Source organism: Pinus tabuliformis, chromosome 9, assembly GCF_031772625.1.
Source record: "Pinus tabuliformis cultivar Carrire ecotype Pingquan chromosome 9, CPIR1, whole genome shotgun sequence".
NCBI classification, from domain to species: domain Eukaryota; kingdom Viridiplantae; phylum Streptophyta; class Pinopsida; order Pinales; family Pinaceae; genus Pinus; species Pinus tabuliformis.
The window spans coordinates 1284813324-1284831479 of record NC_142307.1 but is presented as its reverse complement, the minus strand read 5'-3'; the positions used below and the strand labels follow the sequence as shown (position 1 = coordinate 1284831479).

General features: G+C 38.6%; 1 pseudogene; it reads left to right on the top strand.

Annotated features, from left to right (window-relative positions):
* The first annotated feature begins 373 nt into the window (after positions 1 to 373).
* Positions 374 to 18156, top strand: part of LOC149153264 (putative Histone-lysine N-methyltransferase ATXR5) — a 35184-nt pseudogene continuing 17401 nt past the window's right edge.

The window sequence follows — 18156 nt, the reverse complement described above, 5'->3', positions numbered from 1 at the left end:
GGAAATAGTGTGGGCGAGCCGACATAGTGTCATGGGCGAGTTGGCCGAATGGGCAGGTCGGCCTAGGCAGGCTGACCCACGAGTTATCCATGGCGGTTCGTATATATTGGTGACCAAGTGAATGGGAGAAGCAAGCAATTAAGTCTTACAAGTCTAACAAGCAAGTCAAGGGTGATAGGTGAGTTGAGGAAGTTGGATGCATAAGGCGAAGGGCGAGGTGCAGGCAGGTACCCTGACCGAAGCACCAAGTCGGGTTAATATAGCCGCAGAAGTGTTGAATGGGCGAAGTCGCAGGTAGGTCGGGCAAGCGGATGAGCCGTAGGCAGGTTGAGCGGGCAGATGCGCCACAAGAAGGTCGAGCAGGCGAACAGGCATGCAGGCAGTCGACGCGGTAGGCAGGCAAGCTGATAGTGTGGGTGCCGTGATGAGTGGACAGGGTGACCCCCGGTTGGGCGGTGCGCCTGCGGCGAGTGCGAGATGGGTAGGCGACCTGGGTGGGTGGTGCGCCCGCAGTAAACGTGAACAAGAGTTCAAGTGGAACGACAGGGCGAGGCCGAATTGGTGGGCACCATGGGTAGTCCTGAATGACCTGACGAGCTTGGGTGAACGACGAGCGAAGGCGGAGTCATGGTGGGCACGCGAGAAGGTCTGAACAACCAACGAGTTTGGTTGAACGAAACGATTGGTGAATGACGGTGGGTGCGGAGGGAAACCCGGGTGTGGGCACCTCTGCCCGGTGAAGGGTAGGTGCTCCAAACGACAGTTCAAGTAGGCTGCACGGTGGCAGACCAAATTGTGTAAATTGACTATTTTTATGAGAAGGAAGTTGGGGTTCCTCTCCAAGAGATGATTTTGTATATTTGAACTATTATCATTATTATTGTGGGTAGACTCATTTTCAGGGAGTTTCCCCTCCCATTATATTTCCGTTGTGCATATGTGTAAAGTAATAATGATGATGAAAGATGTGTAAATGAATGTTTATGTCATGTTATGAATGTTTGTACTTAAAAAGTGAAAAATAAACTAAGTATGGAATGTTAGGCGTAGTTCACACTTGAAAGTATTGGTGAAAAGAAATCGGGTGGTGGTGCCGCACCCCCCTTCATGCAGTTGAAATACTACAGCTAGGACAAGCTAGGGCGGCTATGCCCGAAAAATGCCACCGACCCACAAGGGCACGTTTCTGCAGATTGATAATATAGTCGTTCAACTTCTCAATGTCGAAAACCAGAGCGGGTGGCAGGGAAGAGACTTTAATAGAACGAACTCAATGTTTAGATCATCATTCAAATCTTGCATGCGCGCCATCCCACTGATCAAGGGACGCATGATCTCCATCTGGCACAGAAACATCTCTTAAAATATTGTGCCAGGCATCCAATGACTGTGTGCCACTCCGACACCCGCTGCCAGAAGCAAGTTGCCTGCGTGACTCAGCCTCCATGGTGGCCTTAATAAAAGCCCCCTGGGCCGACGTGTATGAGTCGAGTACCGCCATACCCCCTGACCCAAACGACCACAACAGATAAGACTAGCACAAATATCTATGTTAGAGACAGAGGAGAATGACAGTAGGTAGATGGACACATTAATGAGGAATAATTCAGAATTACCTGCCCAAGTGCGAGACTGACAAATACACAAGCCTCAAGGTAAAGAAACGTATGTGGAATAAAGTCCACTTAAAGGAGACGCCGGCATAACAACGTCCAAAACAGGATAAAAAGGATTTGTTGGATTAAAATAATAAATTGTCAGATATGGGGTGGAAATCGAGAATCCCACATCACATGGATTACAGTCCAGATCGCAGATGGATTAATATGGCATGATCCAAGATCTGTATTAGGAGATATAGCCACCTACCACCCCGGGATATAATGATATCGCTAAGAAATACCGAAATCTGGTATTGGATAAACACAGACAACCAAAGTCGAGTTGCAGAGAGAATAATGGAGGTGGTGAATCAGGTGGAAATGCCAAAAGTCCCCAAACCTCAGATAGAAGGAAGGAATGGAGCTAAATACCGTCACAACAATAACAACAATAACAACCCATACATGTCAACCAGTTATTGCATATACGGAAACCAAAGTATTTACAAGGCCGAGAAATAATGAAAGAGTTATGACACTTTCGATAGAGTAAATGAAAACTAAATGAATACAGACAGGAGTTCTCCCCAGGAGTTTCTGGCAGACAGTAACTTATGAAAGAATCATATCCAGTATGCATATGGGCGCCTAGGAGGAGGTGTGCAGTGAGCAGCGTATATACGATATAGGATGAAAATGGAAATGACAAATAACATCAGAATATGAAACAATTCTGACCATATAACGCTGATATAGAACCCAAAATGCATACCCAGATGACAATGCCAGGAAACTGAGCAGGAAGAAAGGGCGAGTCAAAACAACATAAAGCTACACCTAATACAGATACTTTCCATGCAATTAAGAGATACATAAGGCCATATGAGCTCAAACCCGGACCTTATATTCCGCCATGAAGACTGGTGTCGAATACCTAGACCTTTAGATCTCCCTTGTGTCTGGAATGCTTCACCGGCACTAGACGAGACCCTTCTTTGTGTGTGCGAATCTCTGTAAACATTCAAACAAGCTCGCAACCTACTGGTCTATTCCAAAGAAAGCAGTTCGCTTCTCACCAAGCTGGCCTGTCTGGATTTTCCTCCTTTCCCAATGCTGCGCCATCTCTCCACATTTAGGCACAGAGGAATCTGAAGCCGTTGCGAATCAATTTCCTGAACCAAGTTGTTTCAGGGAGAAATAACACATGTAGCAGTGTAGAGAACCCAAAGAGTAATGGCGAAAATTTTTCTTCATAATCTCACAACCAGGAAGAGGGAATGCAGTCCCGATGATGAAGTCCACTCTGGCAGAGATTGTTGGGTGAAATTGGAAGAATTTACGAGGGAGACTGAGATGATGCCGAAGGATATGGTCGATGAGCTTGTTTGTGGGAGGATGACAACACCGCCACTCACACCGAGTGGAATCGACATGAGCATCTACAATTTCCTCTGCCTTGGATGAAACTAAGAGTATATCTAACATTATTTTTTGAGTCTTATGATTTGAGTCTCACCATAAGGGGTTAAAGAGGTTCCCTATAAAATTTGAAACTGGATTGGAGGTGATAACATCTCATTGTATCAACCACTACAATGGGACAATTTTACACTAATTATGCATGCACATGTTTACATTCATGTAAAAAAGTATATGTCTCAAAGCAAGAGCGATTTTGTGAGAAAGTGAATTAAGGGCCAATGTAATAATTAACAATTTTTTTCTTATTTAAATTTTCTATATTTTGGTTTTTTTGTTATATATTTTTAGTCAATTTTGTTTAAAATTTTATAAAAGATTCGTTAAAATTATAAATTTGAGTTATGAAATCTGTAAATCTAAATGTTGTAAAAGTTTATTTTAAAGTGCTAAATTTACTTATACATTCATAAACACATTTTAAATAACAAAAAAACTATAATTTTATCCCCAAAAAACATCATATTATATATACATATAATTGTTTCTTAATTTAAGGAAATTTTATTTTATTCATATTAGTTTGTAACTTTTTAAGAAAAACAATTAATATAAATGTAAAATAAAATTTCATTTATTACTTTATAATTGTTTCTTAATTTAAGGAAATTTTATTTTATTCATATTAGTTTGTAACTTTTTAAGAAAAACAATTAATGTAAATGTAAAATAAAATTTCATTTATTACTTTATATTATTATAGTAAATCGTATGAAACATTTTATATATAAAACATTATATAATTTGTTTGAAATTGGAAAAAATTGAATATTAAAAATCTTCAGATATGTTTTGATTGATAATCTTCATCCATCTTGTTGCATTAGTGTTTATAAGATTTAAGACTAGCATTAGTAGATGATATGGCCATATTAAAATAATGCACATAACCTTTAAGACTAGCATTGGCACATAATCTCACAGTTTGGAAGAATCTGTTATTAAATATCAATTAAAAAAATAATTAATCGAAATTTGATATGTTATATAATTATTAGCATTGGTACATAATCTCACATGCTGGAAGAATTTGTTATTAAATATCAACTTAAAAAAATAATTAATCGAAATTTTATATGTTATATAATTATTAGTGTATTATATTTTTTAATATAACATCTCTAGTAAATATATTTTATTTTAGAATATTTTTATTTTTAAGTTTGGTAAGTTTTTTTATTCATTTTCAACAAAAGCAAATTATAATTATAATCAAAGGGTTTGGTGGCCTTAACCTACCCATTGGGAAACAAGGTATGTTGTCCATTGAACAACATTATAAGTCATCCAAAAACAGTGTAGTTTGACTATGTCTAACAATGCCTTATAGGATTGAGTGTCTTGAAACCATCTATGAGCTAAATAAATATAACATAAGAGCCTAACCAACATATATAGCATATAAAATTAAACAAAAATGGTTGCAACTAAAGTCAAGCATATTGCTATTCATCAGAGGAATCTGTTGGAGTTGGGTCCTTCACACTTGAACCCGACAATTCAAACTGAGGAAAACACAGAATGTGTTTCTTTATGCGGCTGAGACAGATGTTCTGCTGCTAAATTTGGAAATGTATAAGTTGAAATTCTTTCTGAATTTCCTAGAAGCCAAGATCAGAATTAATGAAGCCAGTTGGAGCGTTCATTATATCCTTGGCCATAATGTTTTTCATCAACCAATAAAGGTGAATGGTTTTCTTATACTGAGAAGTGTGGCCTCTAGAATGACCCGGGTCAGGAGTCAGGTCTCTCCAATCTTCCAATTGAAACTTTGCTTCTGCACGTTGATTCAGATCTACTTCCCAATTTTAAATTAACTGCCTAACCTGGGCTAGGGTACCTATCAGATAAGTGTGGGTTGCATCTTGGGTAAGTTGAGCAACTGATTTACGACCGCGACCTTGCGGCTGGTGAGCCTGGGCTTAGCCATTGCCTCCCCTCTTCCCTGCTTGCCTTTCCTGACCTCGACCACCTATGCCAGAAGAATTAGCACCGGAGGTTGGGCGAGCCATGATGCTCCTTAGCGAAAAAGTGGAGCTGATGGAAACTTTGAAATACATTGTACAAACCGTGAACCTGGGGCAGCCTATCAGTGTGGGGTCTCGACAATTACAATGGCAGTGAGGACCTGACAAATTGTCACAACATAGAGGCAATGTATAGTGAACGTTAGGCCTGAATCTATCAAATAAATGTGAGTGGAATGAGTCTGCCATCCTCGACATGAAACAACGTACCTAGGCTCCCTGAGCCCGTTTGAGACCAAACACAAAGGCGAGACAATACGAGTCTGCCCCCAAGGTAGAAAGAAACACACATTGGCTCCCTAAGCCCAATTTCAATCAGACACGAAAGTAAGACTAAAGGAGCCAAACACAGGAGATTCTGAACCCTCTCCACTATCAGAAACATTGATTGAAGTATTTAGCATAGGAAAATAAGCATGCAACATCCATATAACTCCAAGCCAGAGAAATGTAGTACATGCCTGATCCAGGTGGATATTGGTGGCCACCCGAATATTCCACCTAGACCCCCCAGTCAGTTTCATCTGTTTCCTTAATTTTAGCATAGTTTACTATTTTTGGCAGTTTTTCAGGTCCTAAACTTTCGGAGCTGTTTTGAGGCCCTAAATGATGTTTTTTTTGGAAAAATTGCTCCAAATATTCCTAAAGAAATCACATTAGCAGTTGTAGTCCTCGGACAAATCTTTCCAACGAGGTATCATACGCATCCAGCGAACATAATATGACCAAGTTATGACCCCGAGAAGTTGGTTGCCCAACTAACCCCAATGGGTCCTATAAACTCTTGTTGATACATCTCCTCGGGTTACGGTTTTGATTCTTTAGGGTTTTCTCTTAGCCACCACATCTCTTCTCAGAGATAAGCTATCATCGCCCGAGCTATCTTATTTCCATTCTGTTTGTAAGCATAGTTCAATATTTTTCTATTAATGAAATGAAGTGTTTTTCTGCTGCATCTCTATGTTTATGATTACATCTGCAAGTTGTTGCATTCCTATTTAAGTTTGGATCAGTAGTATCATAGCAGTATGCTCTTTCTCTATTTTTCTTTGCATGTCCCCAATAAGGTCAAGGTATAAGGAGTTAGGGCTCGATCTGGTTGAACCATTGCAGGATCAACCTCGCAAAACCCAACGACCTCCCATGACAGAAGAAAATAAAGACAAGGGAGTAGGAGATCCTTTCAAAATGTTGCTCGAGGAAGCCCTTGAGCAACAGAGGGATGCGATGATGGATAACTTTGCCCAGATCCTTCGAAGGCTACCCACATGCAACTCTTGAGGTGCCACTCCTTTTAAGGTACAAGTTAAATTCAATATTCCCATATTCAAAAGCCTGATAGATGCAGACATCGTAGATAAATGGTTAAATCTATTGGAAGGATATTTCTCAATTAATGACTTTTCCAATTGGGAAAAGATTACGTTTTCACTTCTCAAAGTCACTCCACACGTCAAGGTCTGGTGGGAAACCTAATGTGAACAAAAGGACAAGAGTGAACCCTCATTGTTTTCAGCTGCACCCACTTGGAATTCTTTCCGAGACGCCATCAAGGAATAGTATTACCCTATTGGGATCTATGAAGATAAATACATAAAGTGGACCACGCTATGGCAGGGAAGAGACCAAGATGTGCCAGAGTTCACAAATATTTTCGATACCCTTCACACGAAGTTGGGTATCAAGGATACTGAGTGCATTTGGTGCTCAAGTATTGCGACTATCTACACAAGTACATCCAGGACGAGATGGTGTTCCTGGACATTTCCTTGTTCGGCATGGCGTATTGGTACGCTGTAAAGATTGAGAAGAATTTTAAACAGAAGAAGCAGGACTTTGGATCTACAAATCCAAAGCAAGAAAAAGGTGCCCCCAAACCATAGAACAAGGGACCAAGCCAAGGCGAGGCTATCTAGGATAGCCCGCCGAAGCTACAAGCAAAGAACAACACCATAAGGTGATTACAACCTATTAGATTTGTTATATGTTCTCTTCTCTCTTTATTATCATATATGTTAAAATTATTCACAGGTTGCATGTCAAGTAGCACCTAGTTGTATTTCCCTTTAGATGCAGATTCATTTAAATCAAAACATTGATGGATAATTCTTATTTCATGGTGGAAATCAAATCTTTAAAAAGCGCTCGATGCATCTTAGCATTTCACAGCGCTCTCTCTCACTCGTTCCTCTTTGAGTCTTGATATATGAATTCTTAGACCTTAAGCTTTATATGATGGACTCCTCTTCTATTGTCTTCTCCCATTACCTATGTTTCAACAATTAAATCGTTGCACAGTCCTAATCTGATTTGGCCACCTGTGAGTTGAATATTATTTCCTGAGTACTCCTATGTACAAACTACTTCACATATTATACCTTTATGAATGATTCTGAATCAAATCCCATTTGCATTATTCGTGACCAGCCGGAGTGTTGCAAGTCTTTAATATAAAACTGTCAAGCACTCTTTAAGATGTCTTAGGCACTAGTCTCCCCTTTCAACCTGAGGTTGTCTCTAGGAAGATTTCATATATCCTGAAGCACTTTTGCTATAGGCGCTAGAAAAAGAAACAACATGGGATGTGGCCCGTTGAGCTATGGAGAGCTCGGTTGTAGTTATGTTGGACATAGGGGAGGCTTTCATCCCATGTGTGTGGATGCTTTGAGTTGTACATGCGAAGAATGTGTATGATCATCATGTTGATGATCTTTGTTTATCCCTCAGTTTGGGGATGGAAAGTCGTGGACTTAGTAAGTTTGTATCCAACATTGACCAGAGACTTGACCAAAATGCACTTAGGAATCTATTGTCATGGTCTGTAATAATGGATTGTGGGATCCCAAAGTGTTCCCACACCCTTCAAAGAAGATCTTAGCAGTGGCTTCTACTATGATGCTCTTCTTGCAGGCCGTCGGAATGGCCATCCTAGAGAATTTTTCGATGACCACGAAAACATAGTCGTTTCCATGCTTAGTAGAAGGAAGGCCCAACATGTTATCCATGGAGATGGATTCCCAAGGTCGACTAGGTGTAGGCATAGGAGTATATAGACCTTTCTTCTTGATGGTCGGTTTGGAAATGGTGCAGGAAGTATAGAATTGATGTACTTCCCAATATCCTGCTGGAGGTTTGGCCAATAAAAATACTTTTGAAACACTGCCACTGTTTTCTCTACCCCGAAATGTCCAGCAACCCGACTGTAGTGCACCTCCCAAATCATCTTGGCACATTCGCTTGAAGGAACACAGAGGTGTCCCAGGTGTCATAACAACGCATCCAGGAGGTGAAAATTTGGAACTTTCTTTCCTTCCAAGAGTATCTCGTATGTGTTGTCGAATTTTGTATCGCTCTTGTAAAGATGCGGCCACCTCGTAGTCTCGTGCCCACAAGAGTTGAGAACAGTGGTCAATGCCATGATCGGCGGTTGGCGGAGGCAGTCTGCAATATTATTGGTGCTTCCCTTCTTGTACTTAATGTTAAAATGGAACTATTTCAGTTATTTGGACCATTTCTGATGGTGATCATTCTACAACTTCCCTTGTGTCTATATGAACTGCATGGGTCAGTGGTCTGTCTGGATGACCATTTCCTTCCCCGAAATGTAATGCTTCCATTATCGGCAGGCTTACACAATGGAATACATCTCTTTGTCTTAGGTATGATACTTTTGGACTGTGTCTGAAAGTGTCTCACTGTGATATGCCACTGGATGCCCCTGCTGAGTAAGATTGCACCAATAGCATAGTCGGAGGCATCTATCTCGATCTCAAATGGTTGTTGCAGGTCGAGTAGTATGAGCACCGATGCAGAGCAAAAGAAATGCTTCAACTCAGAAAACACCTTTTGTTGGGATTCGGACCAAAATAATTTTACTTTTGCTCCTCCCTTGGTGACTTGAATCAAGCGCCAAGTGATATGAGAGAACCCCAACACGAACCTGCAGTATAATTTGGGAAGGCCCAGAAAGTTGCGGAGATATGTTAAAGTGATTGGGGCTGGCCAATCTCGAATGACTTATATCTTGGTTGGGTCCACATGCACACCATGCTCATCAATGATGTACCCCATATATTGAACCTAGGTCATGCCAAAAGTGAATTTCTCCAAATTGGCACACAGCTTGTGTTGCCACAGGGTTCGGAGGACCTATCAAATCTAGTGGAGGTGCTCTTCCCAACTCTGGCTGAAGAAAAAGATGTCATCTAAATAAACCACCATGAATACATTGGTGAAGGATCTCAAGATGTCATCCATCAATATCATGAATGTTGTGGGCACATTCGTCAACCCGAAAGGCGTGACAAACCCTTCTAAAAGGCCCTCCTTGGATTTGAAGGCAGTCTTCCACACATCAGAGGATTCGATAGGCACCTGGTGATAACTGAACTTCAAATAAATCTTACTGGAATATTTTTCCCCCTTGAGCTAGTCCAGAAGGTCATCAATCTATGGAATTGGATACCTATTATGTACAGTGATCTTGTTCAATGCCTAATAGCCAATATAATTCTCCAGGTCCCATCCTTTTTCTATACCAATATGATCAGGTTCCCATGGGGTGATGAGCTTTGGCCTAATGTGCCCTTTCTGCAACAAATTCTGAATCTGCCTCTTGATCTCATCGTTCTCCATAATAGAGCATCGATAAATCGGTCCATTGGTTAGCGACGCGCCCGGGTTCAAATCGATGGTGTGCTTGACTTGATAGTGCAAAGGAACCTTTGTAGGTGAGGAGAAAATGTCCATGTACTCCTCCATGACCTTGTCCATCTATTTTTTTTTGTGGAGGAGCCCTATCTAGAAGCCATGGCCATAATCTTCTTCTTTCCCTGAGGCAAAATCATAAGGAAAATAAATTTCCTAGTTTGTGAAATGATCTTACTGTGTTTCTTTGTAGTGATCAAAGAGATGGCGGTAGGTAGGGCTACCTTCGATATCTTGTCCAACTTATTTCCCAAAGTAATAATAAAAGAGCAAAGTCTAGACTCATATACAGCATGTCGTTTCCACAAGTAGGGTTGTCCTAATAATACATCACAAAGTTCAATAGGGGCAACATCACACAGTACCTCATCCATGAAGGGCTTGATGTTGTAGGGAAGGCAGCACTGTTGGCTAAAGCGGAGATCTCACCCTTGGTGAAGCCACTAGATGGTGTACGGATGCGGGTGTGGTGTGGTCGGTAGGCCCAACCGCTTCACAACCTCTGTTGAAATGAGGTTCTTTTGGCTCCCGTTTTCGACAATGAACTTTAGCAAGGAATACTTCACCCACATCTTTGAGTGGAAGAGTCGCTCCTCCTCCTCTATATATTCAGGCTCATCCTTCTGGATCTTAGTGGTTTCAACGGTGGAATTAGGCTCTGCATCGATAATATACTTCCCTTTGCATTCCCCTTGTCAGGTTCAGACTTAGAGTCAAAAAATGTGTTTGATTTGGAAGCCTTCAGCCCGACCACCAGTGACTACTTGGCCCGACGCTCACTCGTGTTGTGAGTGGAGTTTTTATGGAACTCAAGCCATTTTCCCATGTCATTTTCTGTTTTTGTGGTGTTGTTCTTTTCTTGCGGCTTTAGTGGGTTGTCCTCGGTCGCCCTGCCTTAGTTTTATCCTTTTCTCTGTGGTTTGGGGGTGCCTTTCCCTTACTTCAGATTCGCAGATCCAAAGTCTCGCTTCTTTTGTTTAAACTTCTTCTCAACCTTGACAGTGTATTGAGACATCATGCCAAGTGAGGAGATGTCCAGGAACTCCATCTTGTCCTGGATGTATTGTTGAGTCTTGAAAATGTCATTCATTTCCATTACACTTTCACTATTATGTCCATTATATCACCTCCATTTCACCTCCATTTCACTACTATGTCACCACATTCATCCCACTTTCATTATCATTGGGCCACCTTTATGTTTTTCCAATCTTTATTATTTCTAAGCCTTTTAAGTGAATTTGTGGTTAAACATTAGAAAATAATGTGCATATGCTTATACCTAACAAATGGGTTGAGATTGTTGACATGTGTAGGTTGAAAGGAGGCTTCTAAAAGACCCTTATGTGGCACCCCAAGGCCAAATTCGAATTTGAGTGGAAAGAATCATGAGATCATGAGGATATGTGTCACATCTCCTAATTGTATTGTAACTCTAAGAAGACATGTGTCTTATCAGTTCCTATTTTGATTAGGACTCTAGAGGTAGAGGGAGAGATTCATGGATTCTCATTAATGAGATGGCTCTCATCTTTTTGTATAAATAGGAGATCTCTCTCCTTCATTAGTTAGTCCTCTTTAACTTAGAGTTTGGAGTTCTTAATTCTTTTTAGCTTGTGAGTTTGTAGTTCTTCCTTGATGGCTTTTGAAAGCTTTGGAGAGCTTTGTTGTACTTTGTAATTTTGAAGAATTTGAATAAAGCTTTGATGTTCTCAACATGGAAGGAGATGTGAAGTAGATGTCATGGAGCACATTAGAATGTAAGGTAGAGTAGATTTCATTTTGTAATTTTGCTTTGATTTCATTGTGTCATTTGATTGCTTTCAAGTTGGTAGATTAGATTTTTCATTCATGCAAGTGTGTTCAACCGGTTGATTGTAGGTTAATAATGCACATAGCTTTTTAATGACTAATGACATGACGGAATCATCTTGTCCTTCTGCTAATTTTTTTTTTTTGAGTTCTAATTCCAGCATTGTTATTTATTTCAGTTTTGTTTTACTCATTTACTTTCATGCAATTTAGATATCATATTACTCAACTTGTTCATGATTGCTTCCCATAAGGTAGATTGAGCTGAAGGGTAAAGGATCAGAAGAGTTGAAGTAGTGTGATTAGTTTCCTTTATGAAATTTAGATATCATATTGCTTAACTTGTTCATGATTGCTTCCCATAAGGTAGATTGAGCTGAAGGGTAAAGGATCAGAAGAGTTGAAGTAGTGTGATTAGTTTCCTTTATGCAATTTAGATATCATATTGCTTAACTTGTTCATGATTACTTCCCATAAGGTAGATTGAGCTGAAGGGTAAAGGATCAGAAGAGTTGGAGTAGTGTGATTAGTTTCCTTTATGCAATTTAGATATCATATTGCTTAACTTGTTCATGATTGCTTCCCATAAGGTAGATTGAGCTGAAGGGTAAAGGATCAGAAGAGTTGAAGTAGTGTGAATTAGTTGCTTTGCTTTCAGTCTTTGAGTTGCTTTAAGTTCAGTTTTTACTTTCTTCAGTTTTCTTTTTATACAGCAGCAAGGATATTGGGTTTATAGTCACTAGCTCATTGATTGGTTATTGCATTCTATTTTGATTGAAGTAGCTGCATATTTACACTTTTGTTTAAGTACTAATTCCATCAATAACATGTTTTAAGATCTTTTGAAGTGCTAAGTTTTGGAAGTTACCTTGTCTTGAAATCTCTATCCATACTTGTCCTTTAAAAGTATTCTTAAGACCTTAGAATAGGATTTCCATTTGCATTAGACACTTTAGGAAACCATCAAAAACAAAACCCCAAAACAAAATAAAATCTATAAAACAATGAAGTAAGAAAAAGGTTAACTAAGCACATATGGTGCACCACACTTCATCAGTTTACGATACCCGGATTGATAATTTATGTAGAGCAATTTAAGACGTTAAATTGACTAGACATTTTGATGTCGTTGCCAGGGAAGTGTAATTAGGAGACCTTATTTCTTACCTCTGAAAAAAATAAATAAATAAATAAAAATAAAAAATTCTTGAGTATGCTCTCCTCTTGCACTTCGTGTGATCTAGAGGATCAGAAAAATGATTATTAAGTAAAAAAAAAAAAATAATTCTTGAGTATGCTCTCCTCCTGCACTTTGTGTGATCTGGAGGATCAGAAAAAAGAATTGTTATGTAAAAAAAAAAAAAAAAAGGAGACAAAATAAACTTCAACATTTCAATTGATTCAATAAAATAAAAAATAAAAATAAAAATGAAACTCAACTGCTTTGATAGGTTCAAATTGTCCAAAATTATCTGGTTATGGTTTGTAGTGGTCTTCAAAACAATGTATCCTGTTTTAATAAGGTTTTGCAACTTAGCTGCGGAAACTGCCTTGATTCCGCAGCTAGTTGAGAATTCCGCAGTTGTTTCAAGGTTTAGCAAGTTACAGGCATCCAATGAAAAAACCGACCACATGGGCATCTTCAGAATTTTCCCGACATGGATCCTATCCTAGTCACCCAGCTCAGATCGATGAAAAACCAGCATAAGACCTCAGTCAAAGTCATGTTTTTAACATGTTTTTCTTGAAGTATTTGCTGCCTGAAATTGAAAAGCATTAATCCTTTTCATAAAATTTTACAATTTCAGAGAAGAAAAATAATCTATGGTTATCCTCAATCCTAGCTTTTCATTGTGGCTTCAACAAGAAAATCTGCCTCCATGTTCAAGCTTTGGCCTGGAACAAACCTGCAAGAACATTTAAGAAAAAAATAGGTCAAATTGCATGGACTGCTGTGTTAAAATAAAAACTCTGTGTTTTTGGGATTTGGTTGGACTCTTGCTGATATGGCTTTCAAAGAAAGGATATGAAGGATTAACTGGATATCTTGTAGAATATAATAAAAATGAGCCAAGGAAAACGATTAATTTTAATGAGTTTGAAATTTTTGAGAATCTAAGAGAAGATGAACTCTGTATGAGAGATTCTCTTGCTGTTGTTCGCATTACTACTGAGGCAGCAGCAAGATTCAAGTTGCATTTCAAGAAAACTCATTTAAATTAAGAGTAAAGACATTTGAATCAGCCGGCAATTGTCTAACCAAAGAAGAAACTTTTGAAGTGATCACTGTCCTTAAGATTTAAAAGGCATTTCGGTAACACCATAAAAAGAAGTAGATTGTTGCAGTCAGGCGTATACCGTACAAATTCTGCGATTGGAAGGCTTGTGAAGAATTTTTTTTTAAGCATCTCCTTCCCTGACTGATTCATTTGTTATTGACTGCATCTGAAAACAATTTTTCCCCCTCTGAGATTTATCTTAAGGCCGAATGCAAATTCATAAAAGGCAGAACAGTGAGAACAATTAACTCAGGAAAAACATGAACAACAGAAAAACGTCAAATTTAAAACGCTCAATTTTCTCAAACAGAGGCGAATTTCAAGAAAATAAAACATGGGTTTTTTCGCCAGCTGAGTTAGTTAGATAACCCAAAAACTGTTTGAAGAGATTTGTGGCGGTCTGGGAGAAATACTCGGTTCTTTGGAGCCTCTTTTTTGCCGCCGCGTGAAGAAAAACGGAATTTGAGTTAATTAACTGATAGTTTGATGTGTGATTCAACTCCGCGTGCCTGAGGAAGAGAAATCCAAATAGGAATCAACTATGTGCTGTTATTCAAGGTCAATTACATGTCTTTAATAACTAACAGTCCCATGCAACGTGTGACTGTGTTTCAGTTTCACGACTAGCAACAAAGACGTGTTTAAAACTCATACGGCTCTTCTCCACCATTTCATCAACGTGTAACGTCTCTCACGCAGCCGTTCAGTTCAAAAATTCCAACTCCACTTCACTACCCTACCATTGTGTTAAAGCTGCACCTCGTTCGCATACGTCTCCATTTCATTTTGTGAATTCATCTCGGTTGCTTATCCTCTGTTTCTGCTTACAGCTCCTGAACACTCCCGTTACCCGTATTCATTTTCCATTTTCAGCCATTATTCTTCCATAAACCTTCACCCCATTTTGTTCTCTATTCTGCCTCATTCCATGTACCTATTCTCTGATATCCACTTACAGTTGCTGGTTTCCTTCATAAACCCTGACCATTTCTGCTAATTCAAATGAGTTTTAAAGAACAGAGGGAAAGATGGGAGGACTGTTGAGGGCAGAAACTTGAGTTAAATTGAGTTACATCCTCCATATATTTTTTTCCTCTTCCACGCACACAGCCACTCCATTTCACAGTACTTTCTACACTCTGTTTTCATTAGCTGCGGAAACAAGCCACTTTCCGCAGCGGATTCAACTTTCCGCAACTGGCTCAACTTTCCGCAGCTATTTTGTTAAACTCTAGGTTGCAGGTGTCATCAAGTAAAACAAGCCACATGGGTAGTTGGGGGAATGTCAGTACATGGATGATGTCCTATTCATTTGGTCAAATTTGATGAAAAAGACCCCGGTCAAAGGGAAGTCAAGATGAGTGTTATCACTAAGTCGCCACACTAAGTCGCTGCATGTCAAGAAAAAATAATAATTTTGAATCAATGAAATGAACAAGTTATTTGCTCACTTTTCTGAAGGTATTGATTAATTTTGGATTGATGATGAAAAATGAATGGCTAACTTTGTATCCAAGATTGTAGCTACAGAATCGTGCACATTCCGCAGCTAAAGTCTAATTTCGCAGCGAGAAAAACCTCATTGTTCAAATCAGCCTATATTTTTCATACAAAATCATATTTTGATGATTTAAGTACCACTGGAAAGATCTCAACAAGATCTACACAATGAGAAATCCATCATTTGGGTTTGAAATGGCAAATAATGAAATAAATTGTTGAAAAGAAGCAACATCAACTTGAGGCACTAATTCCAAATCAGGTATAAATTCTTTTGATTTTTCCTTTGAAAACTTGTTTCACTAATACAAATTCTTAGTTTTTTGTGTAAATATCATAACTAGAGAGATTGGCCATCTCTCTCCTTTGATAATCTTACATTCCATTGCAGAAGAAGTATTAGTTTTTTTTTGCAGGTTCCAGGAGGAAGGACAAATGACTACAAGAGAATGGTGTCTCTCTAAGAGACCAATTTGTTTCATAAGAGGATGATCAGCAACAAAGAGGAAATATGCTGATGCAAAATCAGATCCAAACACTTGAAAAACTTTCAGATACTATTGTCTCCATCACATCCATACTTCATAATAAACCATTCACCTCATTCCACTCCATATTTTCCATTTACATTCACATACACTTTCCATCTCTTTTTGTCCATTCATAACCCACAAATAAAAGCAAGAGGCTCATTCATATGCTTATTGCCCATTTCCATTTCTACTCTCCATTGCCATCTTCCATTTTCATCTTCCATTTCCTGTCATTTTCATTCCGCAAATAAGCCCTGCTTCAATGCAAATTATTGAGTCCATAGTCCTTTGAGTCTAAGTTCTTTGTAAAAACACCTTGAGGCTTGCATGCCTCAATGGCAAGTCCTCATGCTGACAAACAATGGGAATACATTAATGTCCCTTGTTCGTTAGATCTTCTAGGTGACTCGACATCAGCAAATTCATTCGTACCTAGCAAGATGTGTTTGGGCATCTTGACTCTCATTGTCATCAATGGTGAGAGTTCTCGTGTTGACTAGTGGCATCCATTAATGGCCACTAAGCCAACAATTTCCTACTATGTTCGACATCAGAACATCTTTTCACATAGTAGGAATTGTGCCAATGAGTTTTGAAGACGTGAAGACTATTATTTTCAGCATTTTGGAGCAGATTCAGCAAGTTTTAGTAGAAGCAATAAAAAGTCATCTTATCTCTCTATCCATGACTCCTCTTGTTTAGCCACTTGAAGAAGAATATGATCATAATTTTTCAGCCACCACACATACAACTCATCCATTCCAAAGGGTAAGTGAAGGTACGTCATTTTCTAACTTTTGACCATAGAATTCCATAAAAAGCTAGAATGATAATTGTTGGAAAAACATTTCTCTTCCTCATTTCATAAAATTGCCAATACCATCAGTTGGGGGGGGAATACATTCATATTCATATCTTGCCATGTCCATATCATATTCAAGAGCTCACAAACTTCCAACATATATTAATTATTACATTGCTATTATGAGCATATAATGGCTTTTGAAAAAGTGCTTAAAGGATAAATTGGATACAAACAAAATCATGGTTGTCACACAAGAACCAACCATCATGCAATCCAATAAAGATATACTTTGCAACAATAATCAAAATATCATTATGCAAAGTTCAAAGATCAAAATAGAAGGCAAAAAAAAAATGGTTGTAACACAAGAACCAACCATGTTGCAATTCAAGTAAAACACTTTGCAGAAATATGAAGTTATCAAATGATATCATGCAAAGTTAAGCCAAAGCTCAAGGATCAAAAGAGTTAATGTAATATATATTGCATGAGGACATGCAATAGCTTCAGTTGGGTGGTAATTTGAGTCTTGAAAATGTCATTCATTTCCATTACACTTTCACTATTATGTCCATTATATCACCTCCATTTCACCTCCATTTCACTACTATGTCACCACATTCATCCCACTTTCATTATCATTGGGCCACCTTTATGTTTTTCCAATCTTTCTTATTTCTAAGCCTTTTAAGTGAATTTGTGGTTAAACATTAGAAAATAATGTGCATATGATTATACCTAACAAATGGGTTGAGATTGTTGACATGTGTAGGTTGAAAGGAGGCTTCTAGAAGACCCTTATGTGGCACCCCAAGGCCAAATTCGAATTTGAGTGGAAAGAATCATGGGATCATGAGGATATGTGTCACATCTCCTAATTGTATTGTAACTCTAAGAAGACATGTGTCTTATCAGTTCCTATTTTGATTAGGATTCTAGAGGTAGAGGGAGAGATTCATGGATTCTCATTAATGAGATGGCTCTCATCTTTTTGTATAAATAGGAGATCTCTCTCCTTCATTAGTTAGTCCTCTTTAGCTTAGAGTTTGGAGTTCTTAAGTCTTTTTAGCTTGTGAGTTTGTAGTTCTTCCTTGATGGCTTTTGAAAGCTTTGGAGAGCTTTGTTGTACTTTGTAATTTGAAGAATTTGAATAAAGCTTTGATGTTCTCAACATGGAAGGAGATGTGAAGTAGATGTCATGGAGCACATTAGAATGTAAGGTAGAGTAGATTTCATTTTGTAATTTTGCTTTTATTTCATTGTGTCATTTGATTGCTTTCAAGTTGGTAGATTAGATTTTTCATTCATGCAAGTGTGTTCAACCGGTTGATTGTAGGTTAATAATGCACATAGCTTTTTAATGACTAATGACATGACGGAATCATCTTGTCCTTCTGCTGATTTATTTTTTTT